Raw genomic sequence first — 12,562 nt, 5'->3', positions numbered from 1 at the left:
TTGCAGTAGTAGCAGAGTGGGCAGTTGTCAGAGGCGCGCCAGAATATCGTTTCTTTTTTTGTGGTGTGTAGCGCTGCCCTACAGGTGGGTGCTGGGGATGATGGTGGCGGTGGTGTCTGGCGGTGAAACTGTGGGGGGCAGAGTCCTGACGTGGTTGTGGAGGAGCGTTGCGGCACACTGCAGCATCGTAGCTCATAGCTTCCGGCTGAGGCAGCGGTGCTTCGGGAATTAGAAGCAAATGCGGAATCTTCTCATTGACAATGTCGGTGATTGAATCCACTTGAGGCTGCGCCGTAGGTAACAGCTTGTGCAGCTCCTCCCACATTATCGCTTGGATGGTCTCGCGCAGGTCCTCGAAGCAGAATGCTTGAACTTCTACGCAGCGATTGAATTGGCGCGTGCACATCTCAAGCGTCTTTTCAATAGACGTTGCTTCGGAGATGAATGCCTCGACAGCGCACCGTTAGTTTCGCATCAGACCCGCAAACAGCTTTTGCTTTACTCCTCGCATGAGGAAGTGGACTTTCTTGTCTTGAGGCATCTCAGGGTCGGCGTGGCGAAAGAGTTTGGTCCTCTCTTCGGTGAAGAGCATCACGTTTCCATTTGGAAGTGGCGAACGGGTTTCGATCCTCTTGGTTTTCTCCTTGCGGATGATGGTCATGAATTTAGCGAGAAAACTGGTGCAGATTATGTCCCAGGTTGTCAGGGTTCACTCCTGGTCTTCGAACCAGGTACGAGCGGCGTATTGCAAGGCAAAGTACACATGACAAAGCTTGTCCTTGCTTGTCCAGGTATTCAAAATGGCGACTCGGTCATATACTTCCAGCCAGCTTTCTGGGTATTCAAGGGCTGAGCCATGGAAGATCGGTGGCTGCGGCCGAGGTCGGGGTCTTAGTCTGCTGGGTCTTCTCAGGTAGAGGCTGGTGGTAGACCTTGTTGCCTGCGGTATGTTTGCTGGTAGAGGTTCTTGTCGATGTCTTCACGACTGGCTCTGGGTTCATGGCTTGGCGGGGTTGGCTGGTAGACCTTGTTGCCTGCGGTATGTTTGCTGATAGCGGTTCTTGTTGATGTCTTCACGACTGGCTCTCGGTTCACGGCTTGGCGGGTATGGCTGGTACATGAAAGGAGCAGCACCTCCTTTAGATGTCACAGGGCTGTGATGTCGACGAAGGAAGCAAGCAAGCTGTAGGTCCAAGATGAAACTGTTTATTTGGCAGAACTTGTTATTACCGCGATACACACTGGCACTGATAGCGGCGAACAGAGCGTCAGCCGTTGGTCAACTAACAAATGGGGATGTGCTTCGGCATTTATACATGTGCGGTCAAGTGTTCCAGAGCTATCGCTAGCAGTCACGTATGTTGCAGAACAATCTGTATTGTTCACGCTGTGGGCATAATCGCATTGGAAGGTTCTGCTATTATCTTGGTGGTCTTAGTCCATTGGCGCGGTTTGCACTAGGAAGCATTCACATGTGTAATGGGGTGATAACAAAACATGGCAAGAGAGTGTGGCAATATTTTAGACAACTTGTCCGGTTCAGGAACTGCAACATGCCACTATTCGCTCAGGTCAGCAATTTTAAATGCAGAGCATTTTATAGTCTCATCTACTTGCAAATCTGGCGGCGACACCCTCGACGTAGACTGCGCATGCTAGCGTCTTGTACCACATGCTTGCGTCTTGTGCCAACTGCCCCTCCCTCGCCTCATCGATGCAGGCAGCATCTGCTAGTAAAAAACAGACTGCTCGCGCTGCACGACCGTTCTCTGACCACCTCGTACATGTAGGCACTGGATCGCGTGTTCGGAATTCAGTGAAGGGCGTTATAAAGACAATAGTCTTTCTTGGGGACTTTCAATCAACAGAAAAATTTTGGTCCGTCTGTCTGTCTGCCTGTCTGTCTGTCTGTCTGTACATTTGTCTGTTTGTCCGTCCCAACGATACTTTTATTGGCACCAAATGGCCGAACCCATCCGCAGCGCCCACCAATATTGCTCAAGGTTTAGCGTTCATAGTTGTGCGATTGTCAATTAAAAAAGCAAATATTGCGCATATTTGAGATGCCATAACAACATGTCTATGTTTTGTATGTCTGCCTTTATACTAGAAGAGGCGCATACAAGTAACTCTAAGCGCGTTTGACACGCTGCGCTGACAGTGCAACGCGATGCTCAAGAAGGTGTTTCCAACGCTTTGCTACGACGGCACGGTGGTGGCACCTGCTTGTCATCATAGTCCTTCAAAACTTTTTTCTGGTCACGAAACTGCCACCTTAGTTTAATATAGAGCTACCGCCGGCCGCTAGAGGCGCTACAGTCAAAGAAAGGCCATCTCGCCGAGCGGCCGCAGCAGGCTATGCTTGCATTTTTTTTCTTCTCGGGTACATCGCAGCCGAAAGTCCGGCTCCTTCTAGACATTATTTACATAATATTTTCTCGCTGAAGTTATACCAACATACTAACTAAACTTGAACTTCTGAGAAAGTTTTCTTACCGAAGACAAGACGCATACAGAAAAGTAAACAATCTCAGTCAACTGGCGGCTCCGTGTGCCAGGAGACGTCGCGCACGGACCTATTCCTACTGCGAATTCTGAGTTTTGTTGGCCCAACAGGCCTCGAAGAAAAACATTTGACGCGACTGTGATACGCTCAGAGTATAAGACATCAGCAGCGCTGTCAGTAAATGAAACCTGGGCTTAATGTCGTGCACTGTTATTTTCAGGACTCTGACTGCATGCGAGTCCTTGCAGCAGTGGTGACGGGCTCTAATTTTACTCAACATAAGCGTCTCTAAGACGTGAGCTTGCACTTGACGGCACGCTGTTTGAAACAGCTCGGTTGACGGCTTGTAGCCCTCAATGAAACGCTTGCTTGACGGCAACTATTGTCGTATTCAGGCCTCGCAAGCTTTGCTAACTTTCGTGCGTATCAGTCCAAGTGTGCGACAAAGTTTTCTCGCGATTTTTTTTTTTAATGTCCCCGATAAAAACCTCATCAATCGGAGTGACACAGGGGCATATTAATGCCCCCTGTCTCAGCAGTGCGCTTTTTTTTATCTCCAACTCATTCCGAGCAGGAGCCTCTGTCAGGCTGTGGTGCCTTTTGCTCTTGCCACCTTAATGTAATGTTACAGAAGAAATAAAGTATTTTTCTTTCTTTCTAACTCGCTCGAGCAGGGTGACGAGGATTGACGCGTGATTGCATACAGTACCATATTTTCTTGGTGAACGAAGACGCATAATGGGATTGTAATTGCGAGCTTATTTATTTATTTATTTATTTATTTTTGAAGGAAATGAGGCTGTGCAGATGCTTGAGAATTAGCATTTAATTTTCGCCTTCACTCGGCACTTGGTTAGTGTAAAGCCAACAGCAATGGTAAAGGAGTATTGACACAGAAGTCTTATATCTTGTTTTTTTTCCTGTTGCCATAAGTTACGAACGGCCCATTTATCACGGCTGGAAGCATACTTTGCCTAGGAAACGAAGTCACTTCCGTGGGAGGGCCTCTTTTGCAAGCAGCGCAGAGCTGCAGTAGCAAACTTAAGGAAATGTTAAAATTGTCAATAGCTTTTGATGTCAGCATACAAGATGCATATGCAGGAACTGAAAATTATTGGTTATGCAAATAATTTTACTGTCTATAAATACTGACACACAGAGAATGCATTCAAGGTTACAGGACGAAAATATTTTATTGCTCAAACAGCAAAGCCGAGTATTTTTGTTTGTGTTCGGGGGTGTTTCTATTCGCAATATTCACGCAAAAACAAGTTACGTAGGCAGTGCAGGGCCGACATGTGCCTGCTGCTTTGGACAAACAGATTTTTTGCCTCCGCTTGCTGGACAGGCTGTTCGCACTGATGCTCACATGCGCTTATTTTTTTCTCTAGTAAAGAAATGCAGGCGAGTCCTAAGAAAAGAATGAAAGATATCACAGTGATGCTAATGAAATGCAGTGTGCAACCAACTGCTGCCGAAGCTGTGCGGCCGTCCAGCAAAACGCCCTCAAGAATGCTCATGTATGCATTGGCACATGCCACTTTTTCAATTGTTAACAGTTCCAGGTGATGTTCCACAATTTTCAGGAGCGTAAGCAGCTGGTAAGAGGGCACTTGAAGATGACCTTTGGATCTTGGAAGTATTAGGCGAGCTGGCACTCGTTCAGACTTTAGCGTTGCGACACAGCCGGAGCATTTCAGAGAAGAAAACTTTTTCACCACGTAGCCTGCAAGATATCCCAGAATGTGCTCTTTTGGCGATTCTTGGGAACACAAATCTGAACCTTCCTCCACACTGTTGTCAGGCTCCATTAGGACATCGTCTAAGAGAACTGCCAGAGAGTCGGCCTGTAATGTAAACTGCAATTTTGTTAGAAATGCACCAATGAGAGAAATGCACATTTGGTGCTCTATAGGTAGGACAATATTGTTTGACGTGCCTGAGTTTTTTAGATTTCAATTAAAGCAATTTTTGGGTGCCCATAATTGGTAACAATTATGCACTCATGTATCACCCAACAACCAACTTGTTAACAAAGCTTTGCTCACATGATTTATGGGTGCTTTTGCTCGGTTGAAAATGTCCTGGAGCTTGAGCAGCAACTTGGCCCATCTCCAGCCACTGACGCTCGTTTAGGTGGTTGTACCAGGTTGTTAACGGACAGCATTCTGTATATAAACAGAAACTGCTGCACCGTCGGCTGCCCTCCATCACCAGCAACATGTCTCACTATGCCGAAGGATCTCTGGAAGAATGGGCATGTGTTACGAGTGAAAGCTTGTGAAAAAACGGTTATTTACCTCCGATGGATCCTGCCCGAAGTTTCCAACCAGCACATAATGAAAACCATATGAAAGCAGGCTTTCAACAAGAGAAATGGTGCTGAGGAGAGTTATGTGCAGAGCTTCACACGTAGGTTTGCTTAGGAAGCAACTTCTTCTCTGCTTTGGCAGTTAATCCAGATATTTGCAGCAGCTATCGAGCCACATCAAGTTTTGTTTCAGTGGCTGCAAATTGGTCACTTTTCAGCCTCGAGTACAAAATGTTTACCAAATGAAAAGAACCGATTTTTTACAGCAATATGCTCGGCTTCTTTATATTGTACCTGCTCTGGCCGTTGAGAGTTTAGGCAGTCAAAAAGGCTGTTCATTCGTCTTGTGAACTGCCATGTTGCAGAGGAATTGCGGAGTTTCTTGCAGCCATCCTGTGTACTGTAAAATTCCATTGCTGCAGCAGTGCATTCACTGCATAGCTGAAACATGGAAATGCCCTTCTGATGAAATTGTTCTTAGCTAAAATATCATTATCAAAAACATCCTCGGCTGAACAAAATTTTAATGTTTCTTACCTGAACTGCAAGCTTCACACTCAATTTCTGAAAGGCGTTTGGTGATACATGTCCCTTTGTAAGCTTTGGCACTGCACGAAGACCACCCTGTTCCTCTTCATATTCAAGAAGATCTCCATAATCAGAGTGGTACGCTTCTTGTCCCTGTGGAAGCTACACACAAATTTCATTAGCACTAAATAGTCATTGAAAGTTCATTTCAAACAGGCAAAACTTATTTCTAGCTTACCAAAAACTTCCCAACCTTCTGTAGATTGTTTCGTATACGCCTGAATATGTGGGGTGGGTGTATCACTGAATAGATCGCTCTGGAAGGGTCACATGGATGTTCGAATGATGTTCTTGTGTTTTCTATTTCACCGCGTATGCCTAAAAATGATATATCATATGAGGTTAGGCAGTTTATTTTATCACGAATACTCTAGATACACATATGCACTTTAGTAATTGCCCTACCCAATGATCTCAAAGCTGACCAGTTGCTTGTTGAGTTGTCACACGTCACCGCATCAACGATAGCTCCGGAATTGAACAAGTTCACAATGCACTGCAGCAGCAATTTTGCAATGATTGAACCTGGAGCAGAACTTGAAGTACAGAATGTGCCTACTGTCTGAAACCAACCGGCAAGGAAAAGTCGGAATAGGAAAGCTAGCACGTGGTCAGCATCTCGCTCGTTATCTGATGGTCTGGTGTGCTCCCCAAAATCCACTTTTCCCATAAGTTTCATGTCAGACTCCTTTAGATGCAGACTTTTCCGTGCACTGATTTCGTCGAACATTAACACTCCTACAGAAGGGAAAAAAAAAAATGAAATCAACTTGTTGAAGGAATATAAGGAAAGCAAAATGAAGTGATGGAGACACTGGTTACAAACCTTGTCGTTCTCTTACGGGCAAGCAAGCAGCTTTTTCTTTAGCATAGAAAATAAATCTGAATCAAACCCAAAGTCCACTTTAAGGTTCTTCATGTAGGTGTACAATGTACGCACATTTGGTAAAGGCAGGTAGTCATTCGCATGAAGAAATGTGTACACTGCAGTCGACTTAATCTTCGAAAGAAGGCAGTCATACAGCCAATTTTCGTTGTACCTGATGGGAAAAGGCTGCAAAATTGTTTTGCATTAAAAAACATGTTGAAATGTGTTTGGAAGCATACAGCCTTACCATAATAGTGCTTCTCACGCTTACTGAACCATGCAGCTTTGCTGTAAATGTAAAGACACCTTGCATATAGTAAAAATCGCTAAAATGCCACAATGCCCGATTATATACACACTCACAGGTATGTGCATGGATCACACGCCTGTAAACAGGCTGCCAAACGTGCAAGAATCACAAAAATCCATCAAGCCATTGGTCCAGTCACGAGAAATTTATTGCTTTCAATGCTGAGTAAAGCAGTTCTGTTGTGATCCTTGTTATGAACACAGATAGGTGTTAAAGTGCGTAGGTGTCAGACCAATGACGTCCTAATGTAGGATACAATTTCTAGTAAGCAAACAATTAGAACAGTCACCGGCATAACTTACAGTATAGGCTGTAAAAGGGTCCCCCGTTTGGGGAATGGTTAACAACCTTTAAGGTGTATAAAGGCACACTATATTTAAATATTTAGATAAATTCCTTACCGCACAGCTTTAGCAGACTTCGCATTTCCTTTCATCACTCATTGATCTAGGACAAGCCTCCTGCTATCAGTAAGTTTCTGAAGGTTCTGCTTCAGCATTTTTTGTCTGCCAGCCTGCACCCTCAACCTCGTGAGCATTGTTTGGCACCGTGCAAGCTGCTCTTTGACGGCCCGAAGCTGACACCGCAGAGCTGCCTTTTCCGCTGCACAGCAACAGCTGAGTTCGTTATTCGTTCGACAGGCGGAGTCATAACTCTGGTCACTGCTGGTAATATTACAGGCTGCTGCATGTGTGAAAATGTTGAAAACAGCAACAGTAAGTACATACTTCATACCAAACACCATGTATACACGCCATGCAAAGTAAATCGCACGCACAAGAAATGCAAACAGCCGCCTTAGCGCAAACGCGCAAATTACGTATCGTCATCTGCCGGCGCAGTACCCAACGTGCTCGTAGGCAGCGCAGGAACTTCGACTGCTTCCCTTGCAGGCGACGGCTCCCTAGGCCGCTTCCGTGGCGGTCGAGCTGTTCGTGGTTGGGGCTTCGGCGTCGTGAAGTATGCTGGTAGGCCGTCGAAAACAAAGGGAATGGCGTTAGGCCTGAGGCGCTGCTTGTCCCCTGGCAACGACACGGCATCGCCGTATATCATGAAATCATCCGTACGGATGATGTCCGATGAGTCATAGTGCTTTGCGCACACACGCACATGCTTAGAATCGAAGCTGAAGTTGTCCGTTTCTTGCCGCGGTATGGCTCGCTTCCAGTGCTCGAACTGCTCGCGAACACTCGGCATGCCAAACAGCGATACCTTTTCGCTAATGCCATTGTAACCGGAACGGCACCCCTGTACACAGCACCTGAAAGGCATTGTCACGCGAACGTGCCGCTTCGACTGTACAATACTAGAAGTGGGCTTTCATCTAAAAAGAAATCACAAACACAAAGTTCCCGTGCAGACTTTCCGCTCGCGCCTGCTGCATGTGCGGTCTCTCTAGAACACGGACAACCCGCGAAGTGTGGCCTCTACGCTGCAGTGGCGCCGCGGTGCGGCATCTTTGGGGGACATATGAAGCTCCCTCATAGCGTGACGGAGAAGTTTCGTGACCAGAAAAAGTATTGAGGGACTATGCCGTCGCTTTGGATTCTACACCTTATCACTGCCGTGACTGGCACGCATCTTTCTCCGCGGTCGCGCACACCTTCGATTTTGAAGATAACTGCCAGATGGCGCTCATGTATAACGTGCCTCGATGCACTTGTTCGCCTCCGTTACACGCTCGAGGCACTCTAAGTTGGATATTCGCTCTCTGTGTCTTTGGTTAGCTTGTCTTTGAACTCTTGCCTTCCTTATTAGAAACTATCTTAACGCTTTGAGGTGCTATAAAAGTTCTTTTGCAGTAAATAATAATAATAATATAAGAAGACAGAACTGCATCACACTGCAAGCTGCAGCACATTTTTTGGGAAACCCGTATGGCTGGACTTCCTAGTCCTGAATGCCACAAACGTGTAAACAAGCCTAAACTGCACACAAAGTTGTCAATAACCAATGACGCTGACTAGGATTGTTAAGTAGGCTTCTCAATACAGTATTTACAATTATTCCACTTCTGCTCCAACTGCACCAAAGTGTGCCAAATTAAATTTGCTGCACCATCCTGACAGAACCAACGTAAATTGGGCCAAACTGCGCCAGAGTCTTTGGTGTCTATTACGGGCAATCACACGGCTGCGGAATGATCTTCGGGTCGTCAAAGTCACAACTATGAACAATTATTATTCTGCTGAATAAACAGCGCTCACGTGTGCGTCCGGTCCATGACACCATGACTGGTCCTGACACTGCTTCTGTTGTTGAAGTTGGCTTGATGATAAAATTAATACTCCATTGAGACTCATGACACGTAGGCCATTCACTAGAGAAAAAGTGTTTTGGAAACTTATGAGCGGATGTAGTCTCTTCTAGAAATGCTGCTGATAGCTCATTTTAGGAACAGCACAAGACGTAAATAAGCAATGTTCAGCTGTAACCATGCGCATGCTGCTAATAGGTCTGTTACTTCTGTTTTTAGACATCGCCAAACAAAATTTGGAAACCTAAGAAATGTGTATCAGTATTAGGTTTTCCCTGCATTATGTCCATTGAAGAGCACATAAATGGTGGGAACGTGTTGAAATCTCCTACCCATGCATCTTCATCGAGAAGAGCTGTTTGTAATTTGATTCCATTAGCATATCTGGGTTAGTAGTTACTCTCTGAAAGGCCCTGCCTTTTTGAGCTCATGAGTATTCAGACACCAGTTTGTATACTTTGCGATTTTTTCTTTTTATAATGACATTTCATTAAAGAGACCCTGAAACTATTTTGATGATTTTGTACAAACACATTGGACAGGTAGACCAAGTCCAAACGGTCATTGACAAACCAATTTGTACACATTTGTACAATTTGTACGCAATTTACAAACCAATTTACAAACCATTTAAAACCCTTTAAAGCTGCGAATCGCTGCATATTGCTGCGACTCGGCAAAACAAGTTTTCAACCGCCCGCTCACTGAGTGACATGCTCTGCCCCATAGACATCACCGGGGCTGCTGATCTTATTGGCTGTAGACCGCGGGGCACATGCCCCGTGAAGACAAGAGCTTAGTCTCGAGCGCTCGAAAAAAGAGTTGAGGTAGTTGCAGGTGAAAGGCGGAGCAGAGGAGAAGGGTACCTGGTTATTACTCGTAGCTCCGTTAATAAGGGGTGTTTCGATTGAAAGGGGTATTTCGATTGACTTATGGTGCCAAACATTTGCCCCAGTAGTGGTCTAATCTAAAACGGAATGTGAAAAAATTGTTTCAAGGACCCTTTAATATGTGTATGCCTCTTGGTTGGAGCAGCCTTAATTATGGTTTAATATGCGCGACTGTAAGTAGGGGACCCGTCGCTGACAGCCTTGGCGTTGGAAGGCCTACCGTTGAGCAGTCACCCTGTGTTGGTTTTGAGGGTCAATAACTGACAGTAAAAAAAAAAAAAGGGTCACTTGAAGGCGGAACAGTAAATGCGATAGCAACAATTTGTAACTAACACTTTTGGACCTGATCTCGTGTAACTCTATGAAATGCACGGCCGCTTGGAAGCCTGCAGCAGTGCTTTTCATAGTATCAGTTTTCTGTACACGCACATCAAGTTTAGGACCTGTCTGCTGATGCCTCTTGAGATAGAGCGTGTACCAGCGACACCCTTTAAGCTACGCTGCACGTTCCTGCCTCCACTCCCGTCACTTCAGCCTCCTGATGAAAGATGGGCAATGTGCTTTATTTCTTTCATGAGTGATCGACAATAGGTCTCAAGGACAGGGGGATGTTATCGCATGCGCTTTTTGTGCGATGGGCATAGTCGGCCCATTTGATCTCCACTTCAGCCATGTTCGTAGCCAATGAATCGCGAGCTTTTACTTGCAGGTAAAACATACAATGCGTGGAGAGATGTTATCATGCGCATTGTCATGTTAACGATTTGAACATAAACCTGCTGAGTATCCATATGCAGAGGTGGAAGTGCTGCGCCAATTGCGCAATTCTGCACCACGCTGTGCATACACTGCAATTTTTGCGATAATTGGTAATTAGAAGTGTAAACTGCCAAATCTAGCTGAATATTATTCTCGACCGAGCAACACTGAGTGTTAGTTACACCAAAGACGCGACTGCATCCATATCCAGTGGAGTTCAATCACGTAATTCAGTTCATTCATGGGCATGAGTATCTGTTCATTATTTAGTAATAGAGTGAAACCTCGATAATTTGTACCAGCGGGGAACATAGCACGATCGTGCACTAAATGACAGTGCACGTTTACAAGTACAAATACGCGTATCCTGACGTGCCCCATCCCCACCAATAAAGAAATACAGTACCACAGCAGATGTCCAAAACTATTACAGGGTCCCGGATATGCAGCGACTGAAATAGCAATGAAATGGACGCTATCAGCTTTCTGCAATGAAATGGACGCTATCAGATTTCTGCAGTACATATATGGGCTTTTCCAACATGATCTGATACTAAGCGAGAACTGATAGTTTCATTGAAACGTAAAGGGGTCACATGGACTCTGATCGTCTCCTGGCTAGTTGCGTGCAGCGCGGCACCTATGCTGCCCACGCAGTCTCGACCGGGCGGCTTGCTGTACTGTATGCGTGGATTTGCTGCCCGAATTGCTCGTCACCACTTCGCTCTGGATCGAGCATAGATGAGCAGAATAGCGTGTTTAATTAGCGTGGGGCAGGGGAGTAGCAAGCGGGTGGCACACCGGGCACGTGCCTCCTCCCTCCCCCCCTGAAATTTTTTTTCGCCATGGCACAGAGAGCAAGAAATGGCCATTTTAAATGGGTGCCGTCCCCCCCCCAAATTTCTGGCTACACGCCTGGCCAAGGGTAGCAAACTTCTGCCAAGTGAAGTGCGTACCTGCGAAGTTTCCCGCATTGGCCGGGAGACTCCTGGATTTTGTTCGGTGTACGGTTGTCATAAAAATCTCCTGGAAATCTAAATTTCTGTGCCTGATCTGGCCGCATTGACAAAAAAAGCAGCTAAGTCCGCCCCAGGCTTTTCGAACCTACCCCATTTTATTGTGAAGGAGTTTAAGAGGCGTTCATGTAAACGTACAGTATAATCTCAGTGAAGCAGAACCGCGGCAGATACGAATTCCTAATTCCCCAGCCAAATTTTACTATCTTCATTGGGCCTCATTTCGTATGTTCCGAACACATATTCTATTCACGGCGGTTGATATGAACTTTAGTACGGAAACCGTCGAACGAAGGTTGAGAGCAGCGTACTCGAAGCTTCGGAAGTACGCGTGCGACCGGCGCACTACAGTGCGTGTGATTGTCGTTGCTACAACCGCTGACGACAAAACAGCGGTCGCTCTTGACACGATCATGTATGGTGACGACGTAACTGAGAGAACCTCCAAAGTGTGCGCTCAACCAGTCAAAGCAACGCTGCTTTCCTCAAACTATGCGGAGAAACCTGCGGCAGATGCTATCGTAGATAGCATAAAACGACTTAGTTTTGAAGGCGCGTGCGCAGCCAAGTGCATGGGGATTGTAAAATGAACCACCGTTTGCTGCAACTGCCGCACACAAAACCGCGGTCGCGGCGACGCGATAGCAATCTCTGAGCTCCAAAGGCTTGCAGAGGTACAGTTCCGCCGCAATAAATGCGACAGCAACTTGGAATGTAATGCTGAGAATGGCAAGCAGATCAAAACGTACAGCGCGCTGCTCACACACAAATGACGCACGAAAACGATACTCGCGGGACGAGAACGAACTAACGGCGTTTACTGCTCGACACGTAACGTGCTGTTTAAACAAAACGATGCACGATAGGTAATCACAGGTACAGATGATTACAAACTAACAAGTGTCCCAGTTGTTATACCTCGCTGTGTATGAAAAGCGCGCTGTTTTCGTAAAAGGGGCCTGTGCAGAACCGAAGTGACCTTTGTGGGCCCGGCAACTAACGCTTTCGTTTCAGAGAAAGCCGAAGGCACACGATTCCCCTACTAAAGGATAAGCGC

The 12,562-nt window shown here is 46.1% G+C and overlaps 2 protein-coding genes and 1 long non-coding RNA gene across 9 annotated transcripts in view; 2 read left to right on the top strand and 1 right to left on the bottom strand.

Annotated features, from left to right (window-relative positions):
• The window catches only part of Hel89B (histone acetyltransferase 1), a 913,881-nt gene that overhangs the window by 113,704 nt on the left and 787,615 nt on the right, over nucleotides 1-12,562 (top strand). The window lies entirely within an intron of this gene.
• The window catches only part of LOC142784951 (uncharacterized), a 166,749-nt gene that overhangs the window by 102,321 nt on the left and 51,866 nt on the right, over nucleotides 1-12,562 (top strand). The window lies entirely within an intron of this gene.
• Nucleotides 3,090-11,248, bottom strand: LOC142784953 (uncharacterized). The gene is made up of 3 exons (XR_012888775.1): nucleotides 5,355-11,248; nucleotides 4,555-5,258; nucleotides 3,090-4,353 (listed from the first exon to the last, which is right to left on the bottom strand). It is a non-coding gene; the product is annotated as an uncharacterized LOC142784953 (long non-coding RNA).

The sequence above is a fragment of the Rhipicephalus microplus genome, unplaced genomic scaffold, assembly GCF_043290135.1.
Source record: "Rhipicephalus microplus isolate Deutch F79 unplaced genomic scaffold, USDA_Rmic scaffold_16, whole genome shotgun sequence".
Classification (NCBI taxonomy): Eukaryota; Metazoa; Arthropoda; class Arachnida; order Ixodida; family Ixodidae; genus Rhipicephalus; species Rhipicephalus microplus.
The sequence above is the reverse complement of the archived record's forward strand: the minus strand, read 5'-3'. Positions and strand labels throughout refer to the sequence as shown.